The sequence below is a fragment of the Scyliorhinus canicula genome, chromosome 20 (genome assembly GCF_902713615.1).
Source record: "Scyliorhinus canicula chromosome 20, sScyCan1.1, whole genome shotgun sequence".
Taxonomy (NCBI): domain Eukaryota; kingdom Metazoa; phylum Chordata; class Chondrichthyes; order Carcharhiniformes; family Scyliorhinidae; genus Scyliorhinus; species Scyliorhinus canicula.
Genome location: NC_052165.1, coordinates 22,472,113 through 22,496,711, shown reverse-complemented (window position 1 = coordinate 22,496,711; position 24,599 = coordinate 22,472,113). Strand labels below are relative to the sequence as shown.

Below are 24,599 nucleotides of genomic sequence, written 5' to 3'. Positions count from 1 at the left end.
GTGCTGAGTGGGGACCTCTCCGGAATCTCGCAGGCATTGGTGCACTGGGGCATCCGGCCGTCACCGATGACATGTGCCTGGACCACTCTGGAGGGGCCCTGCAGTACCACCCCGACAGGGTCGGGCGCATAGTTGTGGTCAGCTGTACCTTGCACAACATTGCCCATCAGAGGGGCGAGGTCCTGGAGGAGGATGCACAGGGGGAGCCCGATGAGGGCGACACCTCTGCACATGAGGAGGAGGAGGAGGATGGGGAGGGTAACAGACACGACCTGGGGGTGGGATATGGCCGGGAGGCTGCACGACGACACCGGCTAGGAGAGCGAGCACGCGACGCATTGATCGCCGCACGTTTCTCAAACTGGGGGGGAGGGCATTGCTGAGCAAGGCACTTGCACCACGGATTGCGCACAACCGCACCAGCCAGCTCCTCCCACTTCCCGCACCATCGCACAACCCTACCGCCCACACCGCCACTTTCACAGCACCTTACACCTGCGGCACATCGTGAATTTTTTCTAACACAGTTGCTTGTGTCAGCGGGTGTGATCAGTGCTATGTTGAATGATAACAACCCGCTCTGCGATGACCTGTGAGCTCCGGATCGCTAGACAATGTCTTGACTCATGGCCACAGCTACACCTTCCAGCTCGGTGGTCCATGTATGTGTCACGCACAACCCACCACATGGCCATGTGGGGCATCTGACGTTGGTGTGCAGAGGGCAACGGGGTGTTGGGGGAGGGGAGGAACACACACCAGGCCTCACCGTTGCACGGAAGTTCGACCCCCAGCGTCACTCGGTCCCCCTCATGACCCCTCAGGCACTGGACATAGCACAGAGGCATCCAGGTTTGGTGTTACAGTGAATTTAATTGTGACATTCACATACAAGTGACCGAGCCCCTACAACTAAGCTGCGCCCCGCACCCGTGCCAACTTACTACGTGTCTAACTTCTTGGCCTTACGGGCCCTACCACTAGGTCTTGGTGTTTCCCCATTCGGTACAGCAGGAGTGGAGGCGGACTGCTGAGACTCCTACCCTGTGACATTGGTTCTCTTCAGCGCGGGATTCCTGTGGCGACCCGGCTTGGATGGGTCAGGCTGCTCGGCGGGCATGCTGGATAGCGTGGTGCCACCCTGTTCTGTCCTCTGCCCACCAGATGCACCAGGGACGGAACGGGGAGAGTCCGAGTGTTCCGGGACCTCTCTTGCTGGAGTAACCGAGATGGCCACCAAAACCTCCTCCTCCCTCGGGACGCCCGGTGGCCCCTGGGTCTCTCTATGGGATGGTGGTGCCCACGGAGACATGCGCTGCCAGTCCTGGAGGCCCGCTGTGGAATCAACCAGGGTCTGAATGTTCCCGGCGATGGAGTTCAGGGAGTGCGCAATCCCTGTCAGGCACTGCGCAACCTCCCGCTGGGATTCTGCGACGCCACCCAGCACGTGGCCATGCCTTCAGCGATGGCCTACTCAGACTGGGCCAGACCCCGGAGCACGGCGGCATGTCCCATTGGCTCTGGCACATGGCTGCCTGTAAGAGGGCAGCCCTGTCCTGGGCCACAGACGACGCGTGCACATCAAGCTACCTGGGTGGCAGCCATGACCGGCACCAATCCCTGCTTCTGGACGCGGATGGACTCCTCCAACCGTGTCTGCAGTTGCTGGAAGACGGCCATCATCCCATTGTCCACTCCCAGGGTTTCCAAATGCATCGAGTCTGTGGGTCGGTCTAGTAAGTCCAGGAACCCGGGAACTGTCTGGGCGGCAGCTGTGTGCTGGGCCTGGGCTGCCCACCGACCGTCCAGCCCCTCGGCTTCTCCTACTCCAGCTGCTGTACCGGTTCGGCTGTGTAATACACACCAGTAAGTGTCCCCGAAGCCTCATCACTTATGTGCCCAACCGAGGTGAGTGTATCTGCGATGGTGGACATTGTGGGTGACAGCAGTGCCGCAAACTCAAGCTCATCATCTGTCCCCAGGTCTGGGGGCTCCTGGCTCGATCTTTGGACCGGCTCTACTAGTCCGCGGCCCACGTTAGGTGCCGTGTCCGGTATGTGTGTCAACTGTCTGGCCGTCCTCTGTGCGTCACTGTCCACAGTCCCCGTCCTCTCTCCCTCACTGTCCCGGCTGACGGCCCTCTCCTCGTCCGACTCACGGCCATCAGTATCCTCAGTGTCCGTCGTGTCTCCGTCCCTGTCTGTCTGTGCGTCCCCCTCCAGTGCCAAGGCCTCAGGGGAGGGCCCTCCTGTCAGTCTTCCTTCCTCCCACTGCCGTGCGTCCATGGGGGCGGATGTGCCTGCATCTGGACGGCGGGGGCTTCTCCGCACATGTCCCTGTACGATCGGCTCCTGGCCCTGCTGACGACAATGAGGAAAAATCGTTAGACACGCGGAGTCGGATGTGGGGGTTAGAGGGGGCATTCAGAGGGGGTGCAGTGTCAGGGGAGGGTTAGGGGGTGGAGGGGCATTGTGAGTGGGTGCAGTGTCATGGGGGGGTTAGAGTGGGGGGGGGGCTTGGGGACAGTGGCATTGGGTGCAGTGTGTGGGGGGCTGGGGAGGTGACAGGCTGAGGGTGTGTAGCCAGGCAGGGGAGTCTCACTTGTTCCTGTGCCTCCGCCTGGCATGGCGCAACCTCCCAGGTGGCGGCTCCCCCAGCGAGGTCCAGAGCCCTCTGCTCATGGACGGTGAGGGGGCGCAGCACAGGTGATCCCCCTCCGGTTCTTGAACACTCACAAAGGTTGTGAGCAGTCTTGTCCTGCGGGGGAGGAGGGGGGGGGGGTAGCATCACAGTTCGGAGGTCAGCATCAAGACGTGCAGATGTTGTCACCATTATGACTGGGTGTGGGGCCCTGGGCACCACGCCAGGGCAGCTCGTGGGGGGTGGTGTTGCCCATGTGGGTTGGGTACAATGTGGTGTCCCCAAACCCCCCCCCCCCCCCCCCCCCTGGGGGGGGGGGGGGGGGGGGGGGGGGGCGCAATACGTGATGGGGCGTTGGGGGTGGGGAGAGGTGCGATGTGGTCCGGGGGAACCCTCGGGGTACTTATCCTGGCAGCCCTCATGAGGTCATGGAGCTTCTTGCGGCACTGTTCTCCAGGCTGGGGGGGGGGGGGGGGGGGGGGGGGGGTTTGCCGGTGCTCATGTCTTGGACACATGATGGCCCTGCGCTCTTCTACGGTGTCCAGCAACGTGTCCAGTGTGGCAGTATGGCTAGAGAGATCATATTACCGGGGAACCAAGCTGCCATTGGTACAGCAGCCTCGCTGCCCATTGGCCCAGGCAAGTCATGTGCCTCTCTGCTAATTGTTTGTGGCTGGTCATGTGACTTCCCACCGATTGGCTGAGAGGTTGGTAGCTCCGCCTACAAGACGGGGTATAAGAGCTCGTACTGGCTGGCAGTCGGCCTTTCTCTCTATGACCACTGCCGGGCTTACATCTAGCGTATTAAAACCTGTTGTTTGGAAGTTCACTACGACTCGAGCCCAATTGATGGTGCATCGTCCAGATCACTGTCCCTGAACCTTGGAGCTGCACGGCGGGGTTCAGCCATCTCCATTGGTCGGGTCCTCTTTGAATGTCAAGGGGAAACAGTTAGATTCTCTCTTGTTGCAGATGGTCATTGTCGAACACTTGTGTGGCAGAAGTATTATTTGCCATTTGTCAGCCCAAGCCTGGATATTGTCGAGGTCTCGCTGCATTTGGACCAGACCTGCTTCAGAATCTGAGGAATTATGAATTGTGCAATCATCAGCGAACATCTCCACTTCGGACCTTATGATGTAAGGAAGGTGATTGATGAAGCAACTGAAGGTTGTTGGGCCTAGGACACTACCCTAGGGAAGTCCTGCAGTGATGGTCCCGGTTCTAAGATGATTGAACTGGAACAACCACACCATCTTCCTTTGTGCCACGTATAGTTCCAACCAGTGGAGACTTTTCCCCTTGATTTCTATTAACTCCAGTTTTGCCCAGGCTCCTTGATGCTACACTTGGTCAAATGCTGCCTTGATGTCAAGGGCAGTTACTCTCACCTCACCTCTGGAGTTCAAATCTTTTGCCCATGTTTGAACTAAGGCTGTAAAGAGGTCAGGAGCTCAGTGACCCTGGCGGAATCCATTGAGCGTTCGTGATCTGGTTTCTACTGAGTAAATGCTGCTTGTTAACAGTGTAAACAACCTCTTCAATCACATGACTGATGATAAGAGTAGATTGATGGTGCCTCGCTCAAAGCTGGGTGGCCCACCTGGTTTCATTCCTTATTGACTTTCCAACGGTTTGGTACAACTGAGTGTCTTGCTGGACCATTTCGGATGTTATTTAAAAGTCAACCACATTATTATCTGGAGTCATGTGTATGCCAGACCGGGTAGGAATGGCAGATTTCCTTCCCTAAAGGACGTGGGTGGACCAGATGGGTGTTTATAACAATTGACAATGGATCCCTGGTCATCATTAGACTTTAGTTCCAGATTTTTAGCGATTGTATTCAAATTCCACAATCTGCTGCGGTGGATTCCAATCCCCCGAGCATTATCCAGGGTCTCTGGATTACTAGCTGATGGAACCATCAATTCACCAGACACGTGTTTCCGATATGAATCTAGGCTTTAATCGACTTACTTCAGAGCCAGCCTGTTACCCGTTGATGAACTCTTAGTGAACTCAGGCTGACTCTGGACAAGGGTATTTATACAGCAGCACTAGGGGGAGGAGTCATGGGCGGAGCCAAGGGTGGAGCCCAGTACAAGTTCCTGAGTACTCCCAGAGCTACTCCTCCTAGTGGTAGGATAACGCTACTGCGCTTACAAAGACAGTGTGAATTATCATATATATATATATTACATTCACCACACTAGCCCAACGACAATACCACTACCCACCACCTCTACTATATTGTCTAAAAATTGCATTATAAATTATAAAATAGGCAATTAAAATATTATACTTTTTTTATCATTAAAACAATGACAAAGTATATAAAAAATGCAAACTATTTCAGATCTGTAGACCTCAAATAGATTACCGTTTACATTTTAGCTTTGTGACATATATTTTGCAACCTTGCTTTCAAATCATTCTATTTGCGGCTCCCACCACTGTAATCTTTCGTCCCACACTCACCAAGATCTCTTTGCTTCCCTAATTCCGACCACATGGAATCACAGAATTTACAGTGCAGGAGGAGGCCATTTCAGCCCATCGAGTTTGCACTGGCTCTTGGAAAGAGCATCTCACTTAAGCCCACACCGGCCTCCCCCTCCCTGTGAACCCAGAAGCCCCACCCAATTGTTTTTGGAGACTAAGGGGCAATTTAGCATGGCCGATCCACCTAACCTACACATCTTTGGGCTGTGGGAGCAAACTGAAGAAAGTGCAGACTCCGCACAGACAGTCACCCGAGACCAGAATTGAACCCGGGTCTCTGGAGCCGTGAGGCAGCAGTGCTAACCACTGTGCCACCATGCCACCCACTTGCGCTTTCCCAATTTTAATCACTGCGCCTTTGGTGACTGTACTTTCGCTGCCTTTCCCGTGACTTCAACTCTAGAGTTCACTGACAAATCTGTCCACCTCCGTACGTTTCTTTAAGGCATGACTTCCAGGTTATCTTTGTTACTAGGCTTTTGGTCACGTGTCCCAGTATCTCCTCCTGTGGCTTGGTGGTAAGCTTTGTTTGATGATGGTGCTGTGAAGTGCAGTGGAATTGTTGAATGTGTCAATGAAAGTTGTTGTTATTGCTTTCTTAAAATGCTACAATGTGCAATAAACGTAATATAACCAACTTAAATATCCTCCTTATTTCACCTTATTTTTGGTCTTCTGAGACCCCCACACTTGTCCACCATTCCTCAACTGAGAGGCTAGCCTGGAGATTTGTTCTAGTCTGTGTTCTAATTGGCTTGTGAGCAGGAAAGAATTTATCGTCTCTCCTAGTACCTCCCCATGCTTTTCTCCGAGCAATTATTGTCTCACCATTCACTGCATCGCTCCGTGGAACAGCTGCAATTAGGAATTGGGCGTATGTAGAATGTCAATCTTACCTTTTTGCAGCATCAAACTCGAAATAAATCATTTAATCGTATAAAAGTCATTCAGAGGTTAATAACCCATAGTGGAATGTGCAGGAATGTTATGCTCATCTTGTATTCTGAGCCTGAAGGCAGGTTCTTGAGAATTATTTGCTGAACCACACCAAAAATGCAGTGATTATTTTGCTGTGGGTAGGGTGAGGAGGCTTAAAGCCTGAATCTGCCTCAGGTGGAACAGGGAATCGAACACCATGCTGTTGGTTTTAACCGATCCACACGCCAGCTAACTGCCCCCCCCCCCCCCCCCCTCCTCCCCGTGCCCCTCCCTACACTCAATGACAAGTGGATGTATCGTTTATATGGTGCCTTTCACAATCTCTGGACATCCCAAAGTCTTTCACAGAAAGACACAGTCACTTTGGTAATGTAACAAGTGAGGCAGTGGCAGTCACTTTGTCGATATGAATTTCCAACAGATTCCAATGAGGGGAATGACCAGGGAATCAGTTCTCACTGATGTTGGCTGAAAGGTTACATATTGGTCAGGAAACCAGAGAGAATCTCCGACTCGTCTTTAAAGTTTTCCTGTGGGAATCTTTTAAGGGTAGTGCAGCATTCCCTCAGTGCCTGACTGAAATGGCAACCTGTATTCTGTACACAGGTGTCTGGATTAGGTCATGAACCCGCAACCTGCTGCCTCAGGAGCGGGACTGCTGTCAACTGAGCTAATCTCGTGTGCATCAAATATTGAAGAAAGAGCAAATATATTTGCAGGTACATAGGGCGGGATTCTCCCACCCCCCCCACCCCCCCGCCGGGCTGGGGAATCCCCAGGGGGTGTCGTGAATCATGCCCCGCCGCCCCGATGCCGGCTGCCATATCCTCCAGCGGCGCTTTGCGGACGGGGGTGGGATTCCCGCCACGCCGGTCAGGGGCCGGTGGCAATGGCCCCCTCGCGATTCTCCGGACCCCGATGGGCCGAGCGGCCGTCCATTTCTGGCCAGTATCGCCGGCGTGAATCACTCAACTCACTTACAGGCGGAACATTGCAGGTATGTCGGCGGGGATGGTCCTCGGGGGGGGGGGGGGGTGCACGTGGGTATCCGACCCCGGGGGGGGTTCCAGCCCACCGATCTGCAGGCGGGCTTGTTCCATAGGGGCACTTCTTCCTTCCGCGCCGGCCCCTGTAGGGCTCCGCCATGGCCGGCGCAGAGAAGTGATTCCCCGCGCATATGGCAAAATACGCCGTCCGGTCTGTGCATGCGAGGAACCACGCTGGCCGTTCCGCACGCGGGCGAGATCACGCCAACCCTTCGGTGCATGCTTGAACTTGCGGCATCCCTTCGGAGAATTCTGCACTTTCGGGGGCTGTTGACGCCGGAATGATTGGCGGCGGTTTTCCCACCGGCATGAGGACTTAGTCCCCAGAAGGGTGAATCCCGGCCATAATGTCTCATCATGTCACTAGAAGGTCCCAAAAAGCTTAACCGTGAATGATGTCTTTGAAGTTCAGTTACTGTTGCTATGTCGGAAAATCCAGCAGCCAATTTCAAAAAGCTAGATGCTGCAAACAGGAAAAGAAATGAATGGCGGCAAAACAGAAAGGAGCGAGACTTTCCACCCCCCCCCCCTCTTCCCTCTTCCCCCCCACCCCCCCCCCCCCCCCCCCCCCCCCCCCACCCCTACTCTGGCAGTGATGGAGGCAGCCCATAATTGGCTATCGGTGGAAGCATCTGGTCTGGGAGACCTGCGGTCAGAGCTCACTGTCGGTAGGTCCGGAAGATCCCACTGGCGGGAACGGCAGAAAATCACACTCGCTATGTATGCTGGAGATCTGAAAGATAAACAGAAAATGATGGGAACACTCAGCAAGTCAGTCTGCATCTTTAGAGAGGGAAACATGAAAAGGTTACTGGCCTCCTGTCAGAATGACGAGCTCGTATATTTTAGATGGTTTTGAAGGAGGAATAAATATTAGGTCACCAAGAGCCTTCTTTACTTCTGTTCCTCTGGTGACATGGGATCTATCCCATCCACCTGAATAAACCAATGGGGCCTTGAATTGACAAGTTGCCCAAAACAAAATGGTACAGCAGTTGTGAAGACTTTATTGCAAAGTATGAACATAGAGACTGAGGGTGGAATTGCCCAGTTCCCCAGAAGTATGTAGCTCGGCGGCACGCCGTTCACTAATGGCGGGATTCTCTACGCCTGCCGTTTGTCAATGAGATTTCCCATTGAAGCCACTCCACGTAGCCGGGAAACCCCCGGTAGGGGTACGCCACCGGTGGGGAAAGAAAATCCCAACGGCTGGAGAATTCCAGCCTGAATTCTACTTGTTTTCCTTCTTATGGTCTGTGCACATTTAAAAAACATAAATTTAGAGTGCCCAATTATTTATTTTTTTCCAATTAAAGGGCAATTTAGCGTGGCCAATCCACCTATCCTGGGGGTGAGACCCATGCAGACATGGATAGAATGTGCAAACTCCACACGGACAGTGATCCGGGATTGGACCCGGGTCCTCAGCGCTGTGAGGCAGCAGTGCTAACCACCGTGCCACCCCTTGATCTGTGCACATTTGTGTAACCTGCTTTATAATATTCCGCTTTGATCATTTAAAGAGTTGTTGCAACAGATCATGCTGAATAAAACGTGCTTCTCAGTGAAACAATCCAATGTCCATTCAGGGTGAAGCCTTTTCGATTGACAGCACACTTGAGCTCCTCTTAATTTGTCGCTTCGAATTTATTTGCTCTTTGCAAAAAAAAACCCTCACAGAATGTGCAACATGAGGGACAATGACTGAGACTGATTCAAAGCCATTCAGGTACTTAATCGGACAGGACAAAGGAATTCCCAGGTGCATCTGTCTGTGCCATATGTAATTATATGAATTGTGTTACATTCAGTCCTGAAAAAGATAAAGGAAACTGGATATTAAATATTGAGCCAAGGCAGCCACGGTTCATACTTTTCAGTTATGTTTTCTATGTCACCCACATGCCAATGTGTTTCGAAATCAGGATGGGAACCAGTGGGCATTAATGGTCACTTCCTTGCTTTAAAATGACTGTTATCTGTTTGTGTCTTAAGGCAAAATAAATGGAAACGGGCAGCATGGTGGCACAGTGGGTTAGCACTGCAGCCTCACGGCACTGAGGTCCCAGGTTCGATCCCGGCTCTGGGTCACTGTCCGTGTGGAGATTGCACATTCTCCCCGTGCTTGCGTAAGTTTCGCCCCCACAATCCAAAAATGTGCAGGGTAGGTGGATTGGCCGCGCTAAATTGCCCCATGAGTAGAAAAAATGAATTGGGTACCAAATTTGTAAAAACAAATAAATGGAAAGGATTCAGATACAGATTCAACAGGTACATGGTGAATAACAAAAATCTTTTTATTGATCGCGTGGATCTGGTGAAGAAAGTGAAAGGCACTAATTATATTGATACATTAGCTTGTTTCTTTGCCCTAAAATTTTATAATAGTGGCTGAAAAGAGTTCTGCCGCAGCAAATAATTCATTGGCTTCAAGGTACTTGATTGGCCAGCTCGCTCAAACGACTTGACAAGTTAATTGAATGTCTGGTGCGTTAGGACACTATAAAAAAAAACCCTGTCAAATCTGTGTCAAGGAAGCAATGCCTTTCCGTTATTCCCTCCTATCAAAGGAAGTGTTACATTCACTTGCAATGTCCGGAGTTGTTTTTCACCATTTAGTGATGCTGAAGAAAGAAAACCCAAGCCATTGATCGGAAGCAGCAGAATACAAAAATCCAGAATCCATTGAGACATATAAAATATGCAGCCTTTGCAACAAATTAAAAACAGCCCCACAAATTGGATACAACCGTTTCCTACAACTACTGGTCTACGTGAGCCAGAAATAAATCCCAACGTCAACTTCTGAGAGAAGAAAAGAGTGTATGACAATATGTATACTGTAAGAATAATGAAGGGTTAACAATTTACTGTAACTACACAAAACCACTTGATGGCGATCAAGTGCGTACACCTGGGTCATGTGTTTGGGGCAGCACGGTAGAATGGCGGTTAGCACTGTTGCTTCACAGCTCCAGGGTCCCAGGTTCGATTCCCGGCTTGGGTCACTGTCTGTGTGCAGTCTGCACATTCTCCCCGTGACTGCGTGGGTTTCCTCCGGGTGCTCCAATTTCCTCCCACAAGACCCCAAGGTAATTTGGACATTTTGAATTCTCCCTCTGTGTACCCGAACAGGTGCCGGAATGTGCAGACTAGGGGCTTTTCACAGTAACTTCATTGCAGTGTTAAAGCAAGCCTACTTGTGACAAGAAAGATTATTATTATTATTATATTCTTGATTTGGGGGAGTTTGTTAGGTGAGATACTGAGTAGTCGTGTTATGAGGAGCTCTGTAGATGGTATCATAGTTTTAGTCAATCTGTAATCTTTTATATCTCAGCAAGCAAGCCAAATCCATTTCTTTTGTAGTGTAAGTAAATTAGCTTTGTTCAAAACATAGCTTGATGTTGTTTGGGAGACACTACTCTTCGAAGCCATCCTCATTAAGAAATCAAAGAACATCACAGAGTGGGGGAGATCAAAACCAAGAGATTATCAAAACGAAACTGCACAGACATACTTTTTGATTAAACTGGCGGAGGTATTGTCAATTCTGGTAACATGGGGTGGAATGTTAACCCCAGAGGTCTGGTCGGAGAAGCTGGGTGGTGGTGGGAAGTGGGATGGGCCATTAAAATCTGTTACTTTTCAAGTGCAAGTGTGTGTAACATCTTCAGTGCACTAACATTCGGGTTTCACTGTTCGAATATCAGCAAGCAACCTGCTTGCCAATATTGTCATTTCACAATCGAACACAGGTGAGCGCTTTTAACATTGTTTTAACATAGCTCTGAATTTAACATGAGCAGGAGATGTTTCCCCAGGCCTGGGAAACTGTATGACCAGGAGGGTAAGCAGCAGTTCAGCTGGGTATTTAAACTTGCACTGCTCATTCAGAATAAAAGCTCACTTTTTGCAACTGGTGTCTCAGTTCCCTCTGGTAGATTTGACAGAGAATGTTTGAGTGGATAGAATACTTTGCAACCTTTGAAGGACCTCAAACTGACAGGATAGGATGGGATATGCCTGGTTTGTCAGCATATCAGAAAAGGAAGGCCATCATAATCCATGCCAGCAATGATGTGCTGTGAAGGCATCAGCATGTGCAGAGGGGGAATGTGCAGTGGAGGGAGTTGTACAGGAGGGCGGTGCGCAGGAGGGCGATGCGCTGGAGGAAGGTGTGCTGGAGGGATATGCGCAGGAGAGGGGTGCACAGGAAGGATGTGCACTGGAGGGATGTGCACTGGAGGGATGTGCACAGGAGGGAGGTGCACGGGAGGATGATGCGCCGGAAGAATGTGCACTGGAGGGAGGTGCGCAGCAGCGGTTGCACAGGAAGGAGTGCAGGAGGGAGGTGCACTGGAGGGATGTGCACAGGAGCGAGGTGCATGGGACGACGATGTGCTGGAGGAATGTGCACTGGAGGGACAAACGCAACAGCGGGGTGCACAGGAAGGAGGAGTGCAGGAGGGAGGTGCACTGGAGGGAGTTGTGCAGCAGAGAGGGCTTTACAGGAGGAGGCAAAGCCAGAGGCGCATTATCCGCTTCACGGTGTTAGCAGACAAAGGTTTAACATCTGTAACCTCATGGTAGAGAAATGCTTGCACAGGCTGAGATTACCAGGTGTAGATCGATGGCTGCAGCCTCCAACAGGAAGAACTGCTCCCTCTTGGATCTGGCTATGCATTACTAGTATCAATGAAAATGGTCACCGTCTTCAACATTTTTGCCTTCAGCCTTTTCCAGGCACAACTGTTACACAAATTTCCCCTCTGATTACTATGCCCAGAAGAGGTGGGTGGGATCAGTATCTGGTAAATCTGCACATTGGAGCGAGACAGCTCGTCTCACTTTAATGTGCAATCACCTGATCTACCGAGGCCCTGGTATCTAGCCCCTTTGCCTCGGAGACCTCAGTTTAGTGCTCCTCAAATGGAGACCATATGGAATGGCACGTGGAATTCAGAGGATTGGAGGCCCCCAGCTTGGGGACAGGGTGGTGCATGGGCATTGCCAGCCTGGCTCCCTGGCAGTGCCACCTAGGCATCAGGGGCACTGCTAGGCTGGTGGTGCCAGGCTGGCATTTTTCCTGTGCAGGGCATTGATCCTGGGGGTGCCCTGCCTGTGTGAGGTGGGGTGTGGGTGGCCAAGGGCCTCCATGTTAGGTGAGTTGCGCCTTTAGGGGGGGGGGTTCAGGGGTTGCTCATGAGTGGAGCACCTCAGTGCAGGAAACGGGACTGAGTGGGGCCTAGGCGGCACATTCTCAGCTGAGGCCCCGGATAAACTTGCAACAAAGTCCTGATAGATGGCATGATGTTTCTCCGTCCGGCGACCGCTAAATGCGCTCGTCACGGGACTCTGTTGCAATTTGGATAGATTGCGCCCTGTAATTATGAAGCAAATCCATTTTCAGTAAAGTTTTAGAATGATAATTTTCTCCAAGACTTTCCTATACGCACAAACATCAGGATGGTTTTTAAAATATGAAAGGCAGCCTTGGCCTGTTCAAGAGTGAAGCCTGCCTCTACAGCTCTTCACATCGTATTGATAACTAAAAATAAATAATGCCTTGAATTTGTTTCTCCCCCATTTTGACCTTCTAAACCATCCGGCACTTCTTATATGCAACGTACTCTCTACTATTGCACTGCTGCTGCAGGAGTATTTTCAATTGAAAATAATTGATATCTACTTGTTTTTATAAATTCAGGGATCCAGACCAAATCAAGGTAAAATTGAACAATAGCTGTCGCTCCTGGAAATAATCAGCTGGGACAAACGTTGAGGAGACACTTTCAGGGATATGGGGAGAGATTAGGGGAATGATACTGAGTGAACAGCTCTTTGAAAGTGCGAGCATAGACAACATGGACCAATGGTCTCTTTTTGCGTTGTGTTATGCCAGGGGCGGGTTTGAACGCAGCCCCTCACCCTCCCGCAGCACGTTTTCCAGTGGGGGAAGAGTCTTGCCATTGGCCGGCGGTGGTGTCGACAGCGTTTTGTGTTGTTCACCGGCTGCTCCGGAAGGAGGTGGGGGGGAGGTGGAGATTGGCGGGACCGGAAGATCCGTCAACAGGAGCGGCTGGAAAATTCAGACCTATGGGGCTGGATTCTCCGTTTTGGAGACTAAGTCCCTACGCCGGCCTGAAAATGGTGGTCTTTTACGCCAGGAAAACTGCCGTTCAAAGGCTACCGATTCCCCACTTTGCTGGAAGCTACAGGGAGGCAGCGTAGCTCTGCCTGCCGATATGGCCTCCAGCACTTCTGGTTCAGAGGCCACACATGCGCATTGTGGTGGCCTCCAGCTGCCATGCCGTGCTCCATGGTGGACTCAGCCCGCAGACCTGCACTACCAAAGTAGTGCACATCTCCGAACGCTCACCCGTCCCAGACTGCTCACCCACATTGCCCCCAGCCCCGAATGAAGCCCCCCCCCCGCCCTCCGATCGTCCCTCCCCCGACTGTAGCAGCCCCGCCTACGTCCGCATCAGTGAGGGCACACGTAACCCACGTCATCGGGAACTCGGTCAGTCGGGGATGGAGCATCACGCAACGGCCTGAGGCGGTGGATAATCGGCGTAGTGTACTCCTCGAGTACACCACTTTTCAGGGGGTGGAGAATTCAGAAACAGGTGCCGCTCCCGATTTCGGCGGCAAAACCAATTCTCCGCCCTGTCGCCAAACGTGATTTCGGTGTCAGGGTATGGAGAATCCAGCCCATGATTCTAACTGTAAGAGTGCAGGATGAATGACATCCTCCATTGCCTGCGTTGAGCTGAATTCTTCAAAATCAACTTGTGAAATAATATATACTCTTAATTTTATATGCTGGTCCTTTTCTCTGGTAGTTTTATTTACAAAGAACAATTTTGAATCCAGTCAGAAGCTGAACTTTTAAGGGCACTCAATGTCATTTATCTATTCTGTTGGGTTAATGATTGGTGGAATTATTCCCAATTAATTCCCAGGTAATTCTACAGTGATGATAGGCTTTAAGCTCAACATAATCCATAATAAACGGTCTTGTACATTTCTCAAGACAATTATTCGCTTCATAGACAGATTATTAGGAACCATAAAATACCATGCAGGTTTTGCTAATTTGAGGATCAAAAAGTGTATCTTTCCAATACCATCGCATGACCAACATTAACCAATCAGTGCCTTTATCGTCATTCCTTTAGTCAGTGGTGCAATCAACCCAAAGCATTTTATATTAAATTGTTACAAAGAGTTTTCTGTTAATAATTAATTTTATTATGATGTATATTTAATCTGCAGTGCTTAGTATATCATTATCCCATCAAATCCAATTAGATACTGATAAAAGGCAAGTCATTCGAATAGCTAACTGTAGCAGCCATCTGTGTGACATTGTACAAATGTGCAGCGTGTGAAGAGTTAATGTTATGTTAAGCCTAGCCACTAGAGAGAGCTAGAGGGAGCTAAGGAATAGTACTATAAAATACACTGGCTCTTAAGCTAAGGGGAGGAGTTTAGACTGGAGCTGAAGATAAGATTCATAGCCTGTTGTAGAATTAGCTAAGGTATAATAGTTATAATTAATAGATAAAGATAGTGTTGAGTGAGTGTAGTTTAATTCTATGTTTGCTATTCAGAATAAGTGTCAAACTCAAATTTAGTAGTGTTAATAAAATTAGTTTAGTTCTTCAAAAGAGGTTTGTGTACCTTTGTGATCACTACGTGTTCCATCCTGGAAACCCCTCACAAAGATCACCACAATCTGTACTGTCAATTTGCATTAATCATAAGAACATTTTCTCTGCAATCTGACATTCACCTGCATGGCATATGCTTATTTAAAAGGGTTATTTCACCATGCCTCGGAGTCTTTATACAATAAAACTCCAGTGATATTGGTGCGACAATAACATCACCTCTTTGACAGTAACACATGGCAGTTTTTATTGCTTTTTTGTAAAAAATAAATTTATTTTTTTAAGAAAGCACGCTATGAAAATATTGGTAGATCAACATGGGCTGCCATGTAAGCTTACAATGCTGCTTGCTGTTAAAATTGTTCTGGGCTGACAAACCTCAAGCTCCAAATGGATTTCATAGAATCACAGAATCCCTACAGTGCAGAAGGAGGCCCATCGGCCCTTTGGGTCTGCACCGACCCTCTGCAATAGCACCATGCCTATGCCCAAACCCCCACCCTATTCGTGTAACCTCACCTGGGGGCAATTCAGCAGAACCAATCAACTTAACCCGCATATCTTTGGACTGTGGGAGGAAACCCACGCAGACACGGGAAGAAAGTGAAAACTCCCCACAGTCACCCAAGGTTCGAATTGAAGCCGGGTCCCTGGTGCTGTGAGGCAGCAGTGTTAAGCACTGCCCCACCGTGTCGCCCTTAAAGAGGTGGCTAATTAGGTAGTGCATGCGTTGGTGTTAATTTTCCAAAAGTCTCTGGAATGGTTCCATCTGACTGGAAAGTAGTAAATGTAACCTTTATATTGAAGAAGGACCCTGGTGGAAACCAGGAAACTATAGGCCCATTACCTTGACATCTGTTGTGGGGAAGGTGTTAGAATTGCTCATTAAAGAGCTGGGCACTTCGAGAAACTCAATGTAATCAGGATGAGTATGGTTTTATGATAGGGAAATCATGTTTAACCACTGTTTTGGAGCTCATTGAAGGAACCCTATGGGTAGATGTTCTATACTTGGATTTCCAGAAAGAATTTGATAAGATGCTACAGCAGTGGTTATTACGGAAAATAAAAGTTCATGGTGTAGGGACAATATATTAGCCTGGATTGAAGATTGGGTGACTGGGCAGAAAACAGAGTAGGCATACTGATTGGCACGATGGGATGAATGGAGTCCCACAGGGTTCTGTTCTGGGGTCTCAACTTCTTATAATTTACATCAATGACTGAAATGAGGAGAATGTAGGTCTGGTAGCAACATTTGCAGAAGGCACAAAGTTAGGTAGGGAAGTATGTTGTGAAGAAGACATCAGGAGTTTGCAGATGAATATAGACAGGTTGAGTGAGTGGGCAAAAAACTGGCAGATTATGTATGATGTGGGAAAATATTAAATTACTCCCTTCAGCAGTGAGTATTAAAAGAGCAGAGTATTACTTGAATGTTCTCCTGGTTAATACAATTTTATATTTTATGAAACCATTTAGAGTTAGCAATTAAACCATTTTCACAAAATAAACAGAACAGAACTTTGAACACGTATGTTGCTTTTTATGATCACATGATAATCTTTCAAATAAGAACAGGGTAGTTATCCCTTGTATTTATTAATCAGTTAATGTCACAAAAACACATTGGGCTGGATTCTCCCTTTGGGAGATGCTCTCCCACCGGAGGTGTATTGCAACTAGTTTACAAGCCCCCTGGGACCCTTCACAAGGACTCCTGTAATAGGAGGACCCCCCCCCGCAAGGACCCCTGTAGTAGGGAGACCCCCCCCCCCAGATCCCCTAAACAAAGGGAACCCCCCACACACATGCAGACCTCCCATGGAAAATAATCCCCTGTCTGGGAGCTTGAGAGCAATCCATACAGGGACAGTGAGAAGTATTATAGCTGTAACACTTTGAATATCCAAGTGTCCATTCCTTCGAAGGAGAACAGCCGTGACCTGCATCTGATTGCAATGGATCCATTAGCTGCAAGCCATTAATCGCTTTCAAGTAATGGTCTGCGACTGACTGCTTCTACAAGCCATCTGCAGCTTTGATTCATTCATTACCCTTCATGGTTCAGTGACCTAAGTGATGAAATCCCAATGATTACAAACATTGACCACATCAAAGAGAGATAAGTGCATTCCAAGCTCTAAGTACATTCCAATAACACTGTCACCCCATGCTTGGGGATAGAGGGGGAACTCTGGCCATCGAAGGATGGGGGGCTGATAGTATGGTGAGGGGGGGATGTTTGGGGCAGCATTGCAGCATGGGAGGTGGCCAGTCGTGGGACCCCCCCCCGCCCGGTCGGAGAACTATGATGGGTCGGCGCCCGGCTTCAATCCCGATTCCGACCCGACACCCGATCCTCCGTTCCATCCGGGTGTCCCGGGATGGAAAACCCGCCCGTTATCTGCTCAACCTTACACTTTGCTGTTTGTGAGAGTTTGCTGTGCTGTAATTGCCTGACGCGATTCCTACAATGCAAAAGTGACAACACTTCAAAATCGCTTCATTGCTTTTAGAGGGCTTTGAAACCTCCTGTTATTTTTTGACGTGCGATATAAATGTGAGTCTTTCTTTCTTAATGGTATAGCTAGACAGTAGCCAGAAGGACTGGAGTACAAGTGTGGGGGAGAAAGGGTGGAGGCTGTGTGGCTTGTATAATCAAGTGACATCCTTTTAAAAATCTATTGAAAATAGTAATGGCATCAATATAATTTTTGTCATTATGTTGTACAGATTTCCTGCAAATCTGTATTTACATGACCAATGGAGATGACTTCAAATGGGGAGCTGACTTGGGTAGGCTATTAAATCTGACAATTTGAGGATGCTGAATTAACATTAGCGGGGATACAAACCACTGATATTTAGAGCGTCAGTAAATTTACGACCCACTTAACGACCAATTGGAATACGTCATTCCAGACACTAACAGTATCTTCAGCAATGTTAAGCTATGCTGTACATCCAACAGAATTTTAACAGAGTGAATGATGCCTGGCAGTAAACTAAAAACATCAATTGAGGCAATTATTAGGGGAACAAAACCAATTAACTTAAAGAACACTGTGTATTCTGAACTTTGAAGGACACCAGTAAAATAAATCACAGCGTGACTAAAGCACATCATTGCTGTGCACTGTCATTGATAATCCAAAATTTGCTATTATATAGCATGTGTTTTTCTGGCAATTCATGTAGTTATCTATAAAAAGAAAATAATTCTTAACAAATATTTTTGCAGCCTTTCATCTAAACTGGGATTAAAGATGAGAAAGCCAGGAAATTTACATATTGAATGTGCTCACAATATAATAACCACAAAGCAGCAGTCTCGAGAGGTTTATGAACACACTTTATGTGACCCTCAAAGTCATTCCTGCTTTATAATTACTGAAAACTGTTACATTCACTAAGTATACAGGGAGGAATTAAATCTTTAAGACTAAATGATACTTGGTTTTCCATTTCTGTTTTGACCGACGTCAACAACTGGCTGGAACCTCCTAACCGTACGGAGAGAATATCAAACCTTCATGCCCAAATCAACTGATTTGACAAAAGTCACCGAGCAGTCGGAGTCAAATTGAACGTGAAAATGCTTGTGGGTGTAATTGCTCTACTTATCATATGGGACTCTGGTCGATTGCAAGAACAGTTGTTCCTGAATAAGACAATTACCTGTTCTTCAAAACGGTGCAGGCCACAGCAGCGATAAGGCTGAAGAGACTGATTATTATTTGTGTATTGGACTATTCCGAAGGATGAAAGAAATTGTCTCGGCTAGCACCAGGAAACACTCACTCTGTGGGAGATCCTTTATGAGGTCAAGAACATTCATGAGCCAAGAACATTTACCAAAGTGTCAAAAATTAATATTACCCCTCCAAGGAAGAAAGTTAACCTTTAAAGTAAGCTGTGCGGTGAATATTTAAAAACCAACATTGACGAACCCCCATTGCCTCAATCATTGTTTTCGACTTCACGCTACTTGAACAAAGCTCCTCTCAGATGGAAGTTTTGAACTAATTGAGGTAAGCTTCTCATTTCAAACTGTTTTCTATTTTATACAAACGAAGACTGTGGTCCCAAAATTTGGTTCAATTATGCCGCTGGTTTCAGCACTATGGGAGGCCAAGGTTTTGATGATAAAACATGGGGCCCATCCCATGGCCACTTTCTGGCACAGCTTGCCATTTTAGGGAAGGTGACGGGAGATGTCCAATCCATATGTCAGAAGCATTAAGAGTGGGTAAATCATGATGTTAATCCGTGTCTAACACTGACTTGGCACGCATCCTGCCATTTTGGACCACACAGATTCTACAAATGCCTCTCTTAAAAACTTGTAACTGAACGTGCATTTAATTACTGCGTGCTGTTTTGTTGGAAGAATTCACACAAGTTCCCTGAGCCAGAAGAGAGTGGTGCTGGGCCTTGCACTCTGTAGGTTTTCTCCCACCTATGTGATATATAGTTCTAGCCTCTCTTGCAGTGCAACATGACAGAGGTAGAGAGGAAAGGCAGAGGAGCGGAGAAGCTGTGCAGCAAAGGAGGTGAAGAAGGGCACTCGACAGAAGGCATGCCGAGTGAATGGTTTTCAGAGAGCATTTACTTTTACCTCCAGGAACAGTGTATGAGGCAGCTATGCTTCACCAAGGAGGTGGTTACGAACTGAGTGACCTCCTCTAATCATATCTGCAACCAGAGAGCAGGATGAAGAGAAGCATTAAGGCAGCATTGCTATCTTCTTCGATTTCTACACCTCTTGATCCTTCTAGGTTGGAGCAGATGATGTTGCGGATATCATTCAGCTTACGTCAGGGCAGTAAAAAAATAAAAGCAAATTACTGCGGATGCTGGAATCTGAAACAAAAGAGAAAATGCTGGAAAATGCTGAAAAAGCTTTGACAAAGAGTCATCGGACTCGAAACGTTAGTTCTTTTCTCTCCTTACAGATGCTGCCAGAACTGTTGAGATTTTCCAGCATTTTCTCTTACGTCAGGGCAGTAGCCTAGGCCATGCAAAAAAGGAGAGAAGATTCTACCATCTTCAATCTAATCAGAGAGAAACAGGAGGAGTTAGCATGTGGTTTTGTCAGGATAATGGGCTTCCCAATGGTACAGGGTACACTGACCGCACACACGTGGCTCGGTCGCTGCTACGCCCCAATTCAAAAAGGGGGAGAGGTAAAAAGTAGAAAACTATAGATCAGTTAGCTTGACCTCTGTGGTGTGAATGTTGCATGAATCAATGAGTAAGGAGGAGATGACTGAACATTTGGAAAGACAAAGCTAAATCCAACATGTTTTTATGAAGGGTAAGCCATGCTTGACAAACTTGTTTGGGTTCTTTGAGGATGTAACCAGCAAAGTGGATAATGGGGAACCTGTGGATGTGATATATCTAGACTTCCAGAAGGCATTTGATAAGGTACCTAATGAAAGACTGATCCAGAAGGTGGCATTGCAGAGGATTGGGGATGGAGCACAAGATTGGATTGAGGATTGGCTGCCTGACAGAAAGCAGAGGGCCAAGATAAATGGGTCCTTCTCTGGCTGGCGAACTGTAACCAGCGGAGCGCCGCAAGGGTCAGACCTCGGATAGCAACTGTTTACAATTTATATAAGTGATCTGCAAACAGCAACAGAGTGTAATGGAGCAAAAATTGTAGATGATACTACAATAGGTGGGAAAGCAGATGTTGAAGAGGAGATTAAGATTTTGTAGACGGATATTGATAGGCTAGGACATTGGGCTAAAGTTTAAAACATAGAACAGTATAGCACAGTACGGGCCCTTCAGCCCACGATGTTGTGCTGACCATTTATCCTAATCTAAGATCAACCTAACGTCTCTTCAATTTACTGCTGTCCATGTGCCTGCCTAAGTGTCACTTAAATGTCCCTAATGACTCTAACTCCACCACCTCTGCTGGCAGTGCATTCCACACACCCACCACGCTCTGTGTAAAGAACCTACCTCTGACACCTTCCCGATACCTTCCTCCAATTATCTTAAAAATATGTCCCCTCATGACAGCCATTTCCACCCTGGGGAAAAGTCTCTGGCTATCCACTCTATCCATGCCTCTCATCACCTTGTACACCTCTATCAAGTCACCTCTCTGCCTTCTTCGCTCCAGTGAGAAAAGCCCTATCTCCCTCAACCTTTGTTCATAAGACATGCCTTCCAGTCCAGGCAGCATCCTGGTAAATCTCCGCTGTATCCTCTCCAAAGCATCCACATCCTTCCTATAATGAGGTGACCAGAACTGGACACGATATTCCAAGTGTGGTCTAACTAGAGTTTCATAAAGCTGCACCAAAACCTCGCAGCTCTTAAGTTCAATCTCTCTGTTCATGAAAGCCAACACACCATACGCCTTCTTAACAACCCTATCAACCTGGGTGGCAACTTTGAGGGATCTACGTACGTGGACCCAAGATCCCTCTGTTCCTCCACACTTCCACGAATCCTGCCTTTAACCCTGTGTTCAGCATTCAAATTCGACCTTACAAAATGAATCACTTGACATTTATCAAGTTGAACTCCATCTGCCACTTCACAGCCCAGCTCTGCATCCTGTCAATGTCCTGTTGTAACCTGCAACAACCCTCAACACTATCTACAACTCCCCCAACCTTTGTGTCATCGCCAAACTTACTAACCCACCCTTCCACTTCCTCATCCAAGTCATTTATAAAAACCACAAAGAGCAGAGGTCCCAGAACAGATCCTTGCAGGACACCACTGGTCACCGACCTCCAGGCGGAATACTTTCACCTACTACTGCTCACTGTCTTCTTTCGGCCAGCCAATTCTGTATCCAGATAACCAGATTTCCCTGGATCCCATGCCCCTAACTTTCTGAATGAGCCAACCATGGGGCACCTTATCAAATGCCTTACTGAAATCCATACACAACACATCCACTGCCCAACCTTCATCAATGTGTCTCGTCACATCCTCAAATAATTCACTGAGGCTTGTGAGGCATGACCTGCCCCTCAGAAAGCCATGCTGACTATCTTTAATCAAACAATGTTTTTCTAAATAATCATAAATCCTATCTCTCAGAATCCTTTCCAATATTTTGCTCACCACAGAAGTAAGACTGATGGCTCTGTAATTCCCAGGGAGTTCCCTATTCCCTTTATTGAACAGGGGAACAACATTTGCCTCCCTCCAATCATCCGGTACTACTCCAGTGGAGAGTGAGGATGCAAAGATCATCGCCAACGGCGCAGCAATCTCCTCCCTTGCTTCCCGTAGTAACCTTGGGCATATCCCATCTGGCCCAGGGGACTTATCTATCCTGATGCTTTTCAAAATTTCCAGCACATCCTCCTTCTTAATATCAACTTGTTCGAGTCTATTAACCTGGTTCACACAGTTCTCATGGGCAACAGGTGAATCTCTCCAGTGAATACTGAAGCAAAGTATTCATTTAGGGTCTCCCCCATCTCCTCAGACTCTAGGCACAAGTTCCCTCCACTATCCCTGATCGGCCCTACTCTCACTCTGATAATCCTCTTATTTCTCACATAAGTGTAGAACATCATGGGTTTTTCCCTAATCCTTCCCGCCAGGGCTTTTTCATGCCCCCTTCTATCTCTCCTCAGTCCATTTTTGAGTTCCTTCCTGGCTACCCTGTAACCCTCTGGAGCCGAGTCAGATCCTTGCTTCCTCAACCTTACGTAAGCTTCGTTCTTCGTCTTGACTAGAAACTCCACTTCTCTAGTCATCCAAGGCTCCTTCACCTTACCATTTCTTCCTTGTTTCAGTGGGACAAAACTATTCAGCACTTGCAGCAAGTGCTCCTTAAACAATCCTCACATTACTGTTGTGCATTTCTCCAAGAACAATTGTTCCCACTTTATGCTCCTCAGCTCCTGTCTAATAGCAGTATAATTTCCCCTCCCCCAATTAAATACCTTCCCATACTGTGTGTTTCTATCCCTCTCCATGACTATGGTAAAGGTCAAGGAGTCGTGGTCACTGTCATCTAAATGCTCTCCCACCGAGACATCTGATACCTGGCCTAGTTCATTGTCGAGCACCAAGTCCAATATGGCCTTCCCCTAGTCGGCCTATATACATATTGAGTCAGGAATCCTTCCTGTACACACCTGACAAAATCTGCTCCATCCAAACCATTTGCACTAAGGAGGTTCCAGTCAATATTAGGGAAGTTGAAGTCACCCATGGCAACAACTCTGTTACTTCTGCACTTTTCCATGATCTGCCGCCCAACCTGTTTCTCTATCTTTCTGCTGCTATTGGGGGTCTGTAGAAAACTCCCAATAAAGTAACTGCTCCTTTCTTGTTTCTGACTTTCATCCATACTGACTCAGTAGACAAACCCTCCTCAACTACCTCCTTTTCTGCAGCTGTGGTGCACTCCCTAATTAAAAGTGCCACTACCCCTCCTCTTTTACCTTCCTCCCTATTCTTCTGAAAACACCTGAACCCCGGAACATCTAACAACCATTCGTGCTCCTGTGAAATCCAGTCTCAATGGCCACAATATTGTAGTTCCAAGTACTGATCGATGCTCTAAGTTCATCTCCCTTATTCCTGACACTCCTTGCATTGAAACAGACACACTTTAACCCATCCCACTGAGTGCAACTTTGCCCGATCAACTGTCTATCCTTCCTCACAGACGTGCTGCATACTGCTCGGACCACTGTTGTTTGTGATCTACATAAATGACCTGGAGGAAGGTATAGGTGGTCTGATTAGCAAGTTTGCAGATGATACTAAGATTGGTGGAGTTGCAGATAGCGAGGAGGACTGTCAGAGAATACAACAAAATATAGATAGATTGGAGAGTTGGGCAGAGAAATGGCAGATGGAGTTCAATCCAGGCAAATGCGAGGTGATGCATTTTGGAAGATCAAATTCAAGAGCGGACTATATGGTCAATGGAAGGGTCTTGGGGAAAATTGATGTGCAGAGAGATCTGGGAGTTCAGGTCCATTGTACCCTGAAGGTGGCAACGCAGGTTGATAGAGTGGTCAAGAAGGCATACAGCATGCTTGCCTTCATCGGACGGGGTATTGAGTACAAAGGTTGGCAGGTCATGTTACAGTTGTATAGGACTTTGGTTCGGCCACATTTGGAATACTGCGTGCAGTTCTGGTCGCCACATTACCAGAAGGATGTGGATGCCTTGGAGAGGGTGCAGAGGAGGTTCACCAGGATGTTGCCTGGTATGGAGGGTGCTAGCTATGAAGAAAGGTTGAGTAGATTAGGATTGTTTTCGTTGGAAAGACGGAGATTGAGGGGGGACCTGATTGAGATCTACAAAATTATGAGAGGTATGGACAGGGTGGATAGCAACAAGCTTTTCCCAAGAGTGGGGGTGTCAGTTACAAGGGGTCACAATTTCAAGGTGAGAGGGGGAAATTTTAAGGAGGATGTGCGTGGAAATTTTTTTACGCAGAGGGTGGTTGGTGCCTGGAACGCTTTACCAGCGGAGGTGGTAGAGGCGGGCACGATAGCATCATTTAAGAAGCATCTAGACAGGTATATGAATGGGTGGGAACAGAGGCAAGTAGACCTTGGAAAATAGGAGACAGGTTTTAGATAAAGGATCTGGATCGGCGCAGGCTGGGAGGGCCAAAGGGCCTATTCCTGTGCTGTAATTTTCTTTGTTCTTTGTTCTTTACTATTTCTGCCTGTTCAACAGCTACCCTATCCTCTGACCCATAGCTCTGGTTCCCATCCCCCTGCCAAACTAGTTCAAACCCTCCTGTAGAGCTCTCGCAAACCTCCCACCCAG

General features: G+C 48.0%; 1 protein-coding gene across 8 annotated transcripts in view; it reads left to right on the top strand.

Annotated features, from left to right (window-relative positions):
- The window catches only part of mgat4c (mgat4 family member C), a 432,470-nt gene that overhangs the window by 197,470 nt on the left and 210,401 nt on the right, over positions 1-24,599 (top strand). Inside the window, exon 1 of one of the 8 annotated variants that reach the window (XM_038780723.1) lies at positions 18,732-18,843. The exons of the other annotated variants lie outside the window; for them this stretch is intronic. The gene's annotated coding sequence lies outside the window, so the exon portion shown is untranslated. Of the gene's footprint in view, positions 1-18,731; positions 18,844-24,599 lie in introns of those variants that run through there. 8 annotated transcript variants of the gene reach the window in all.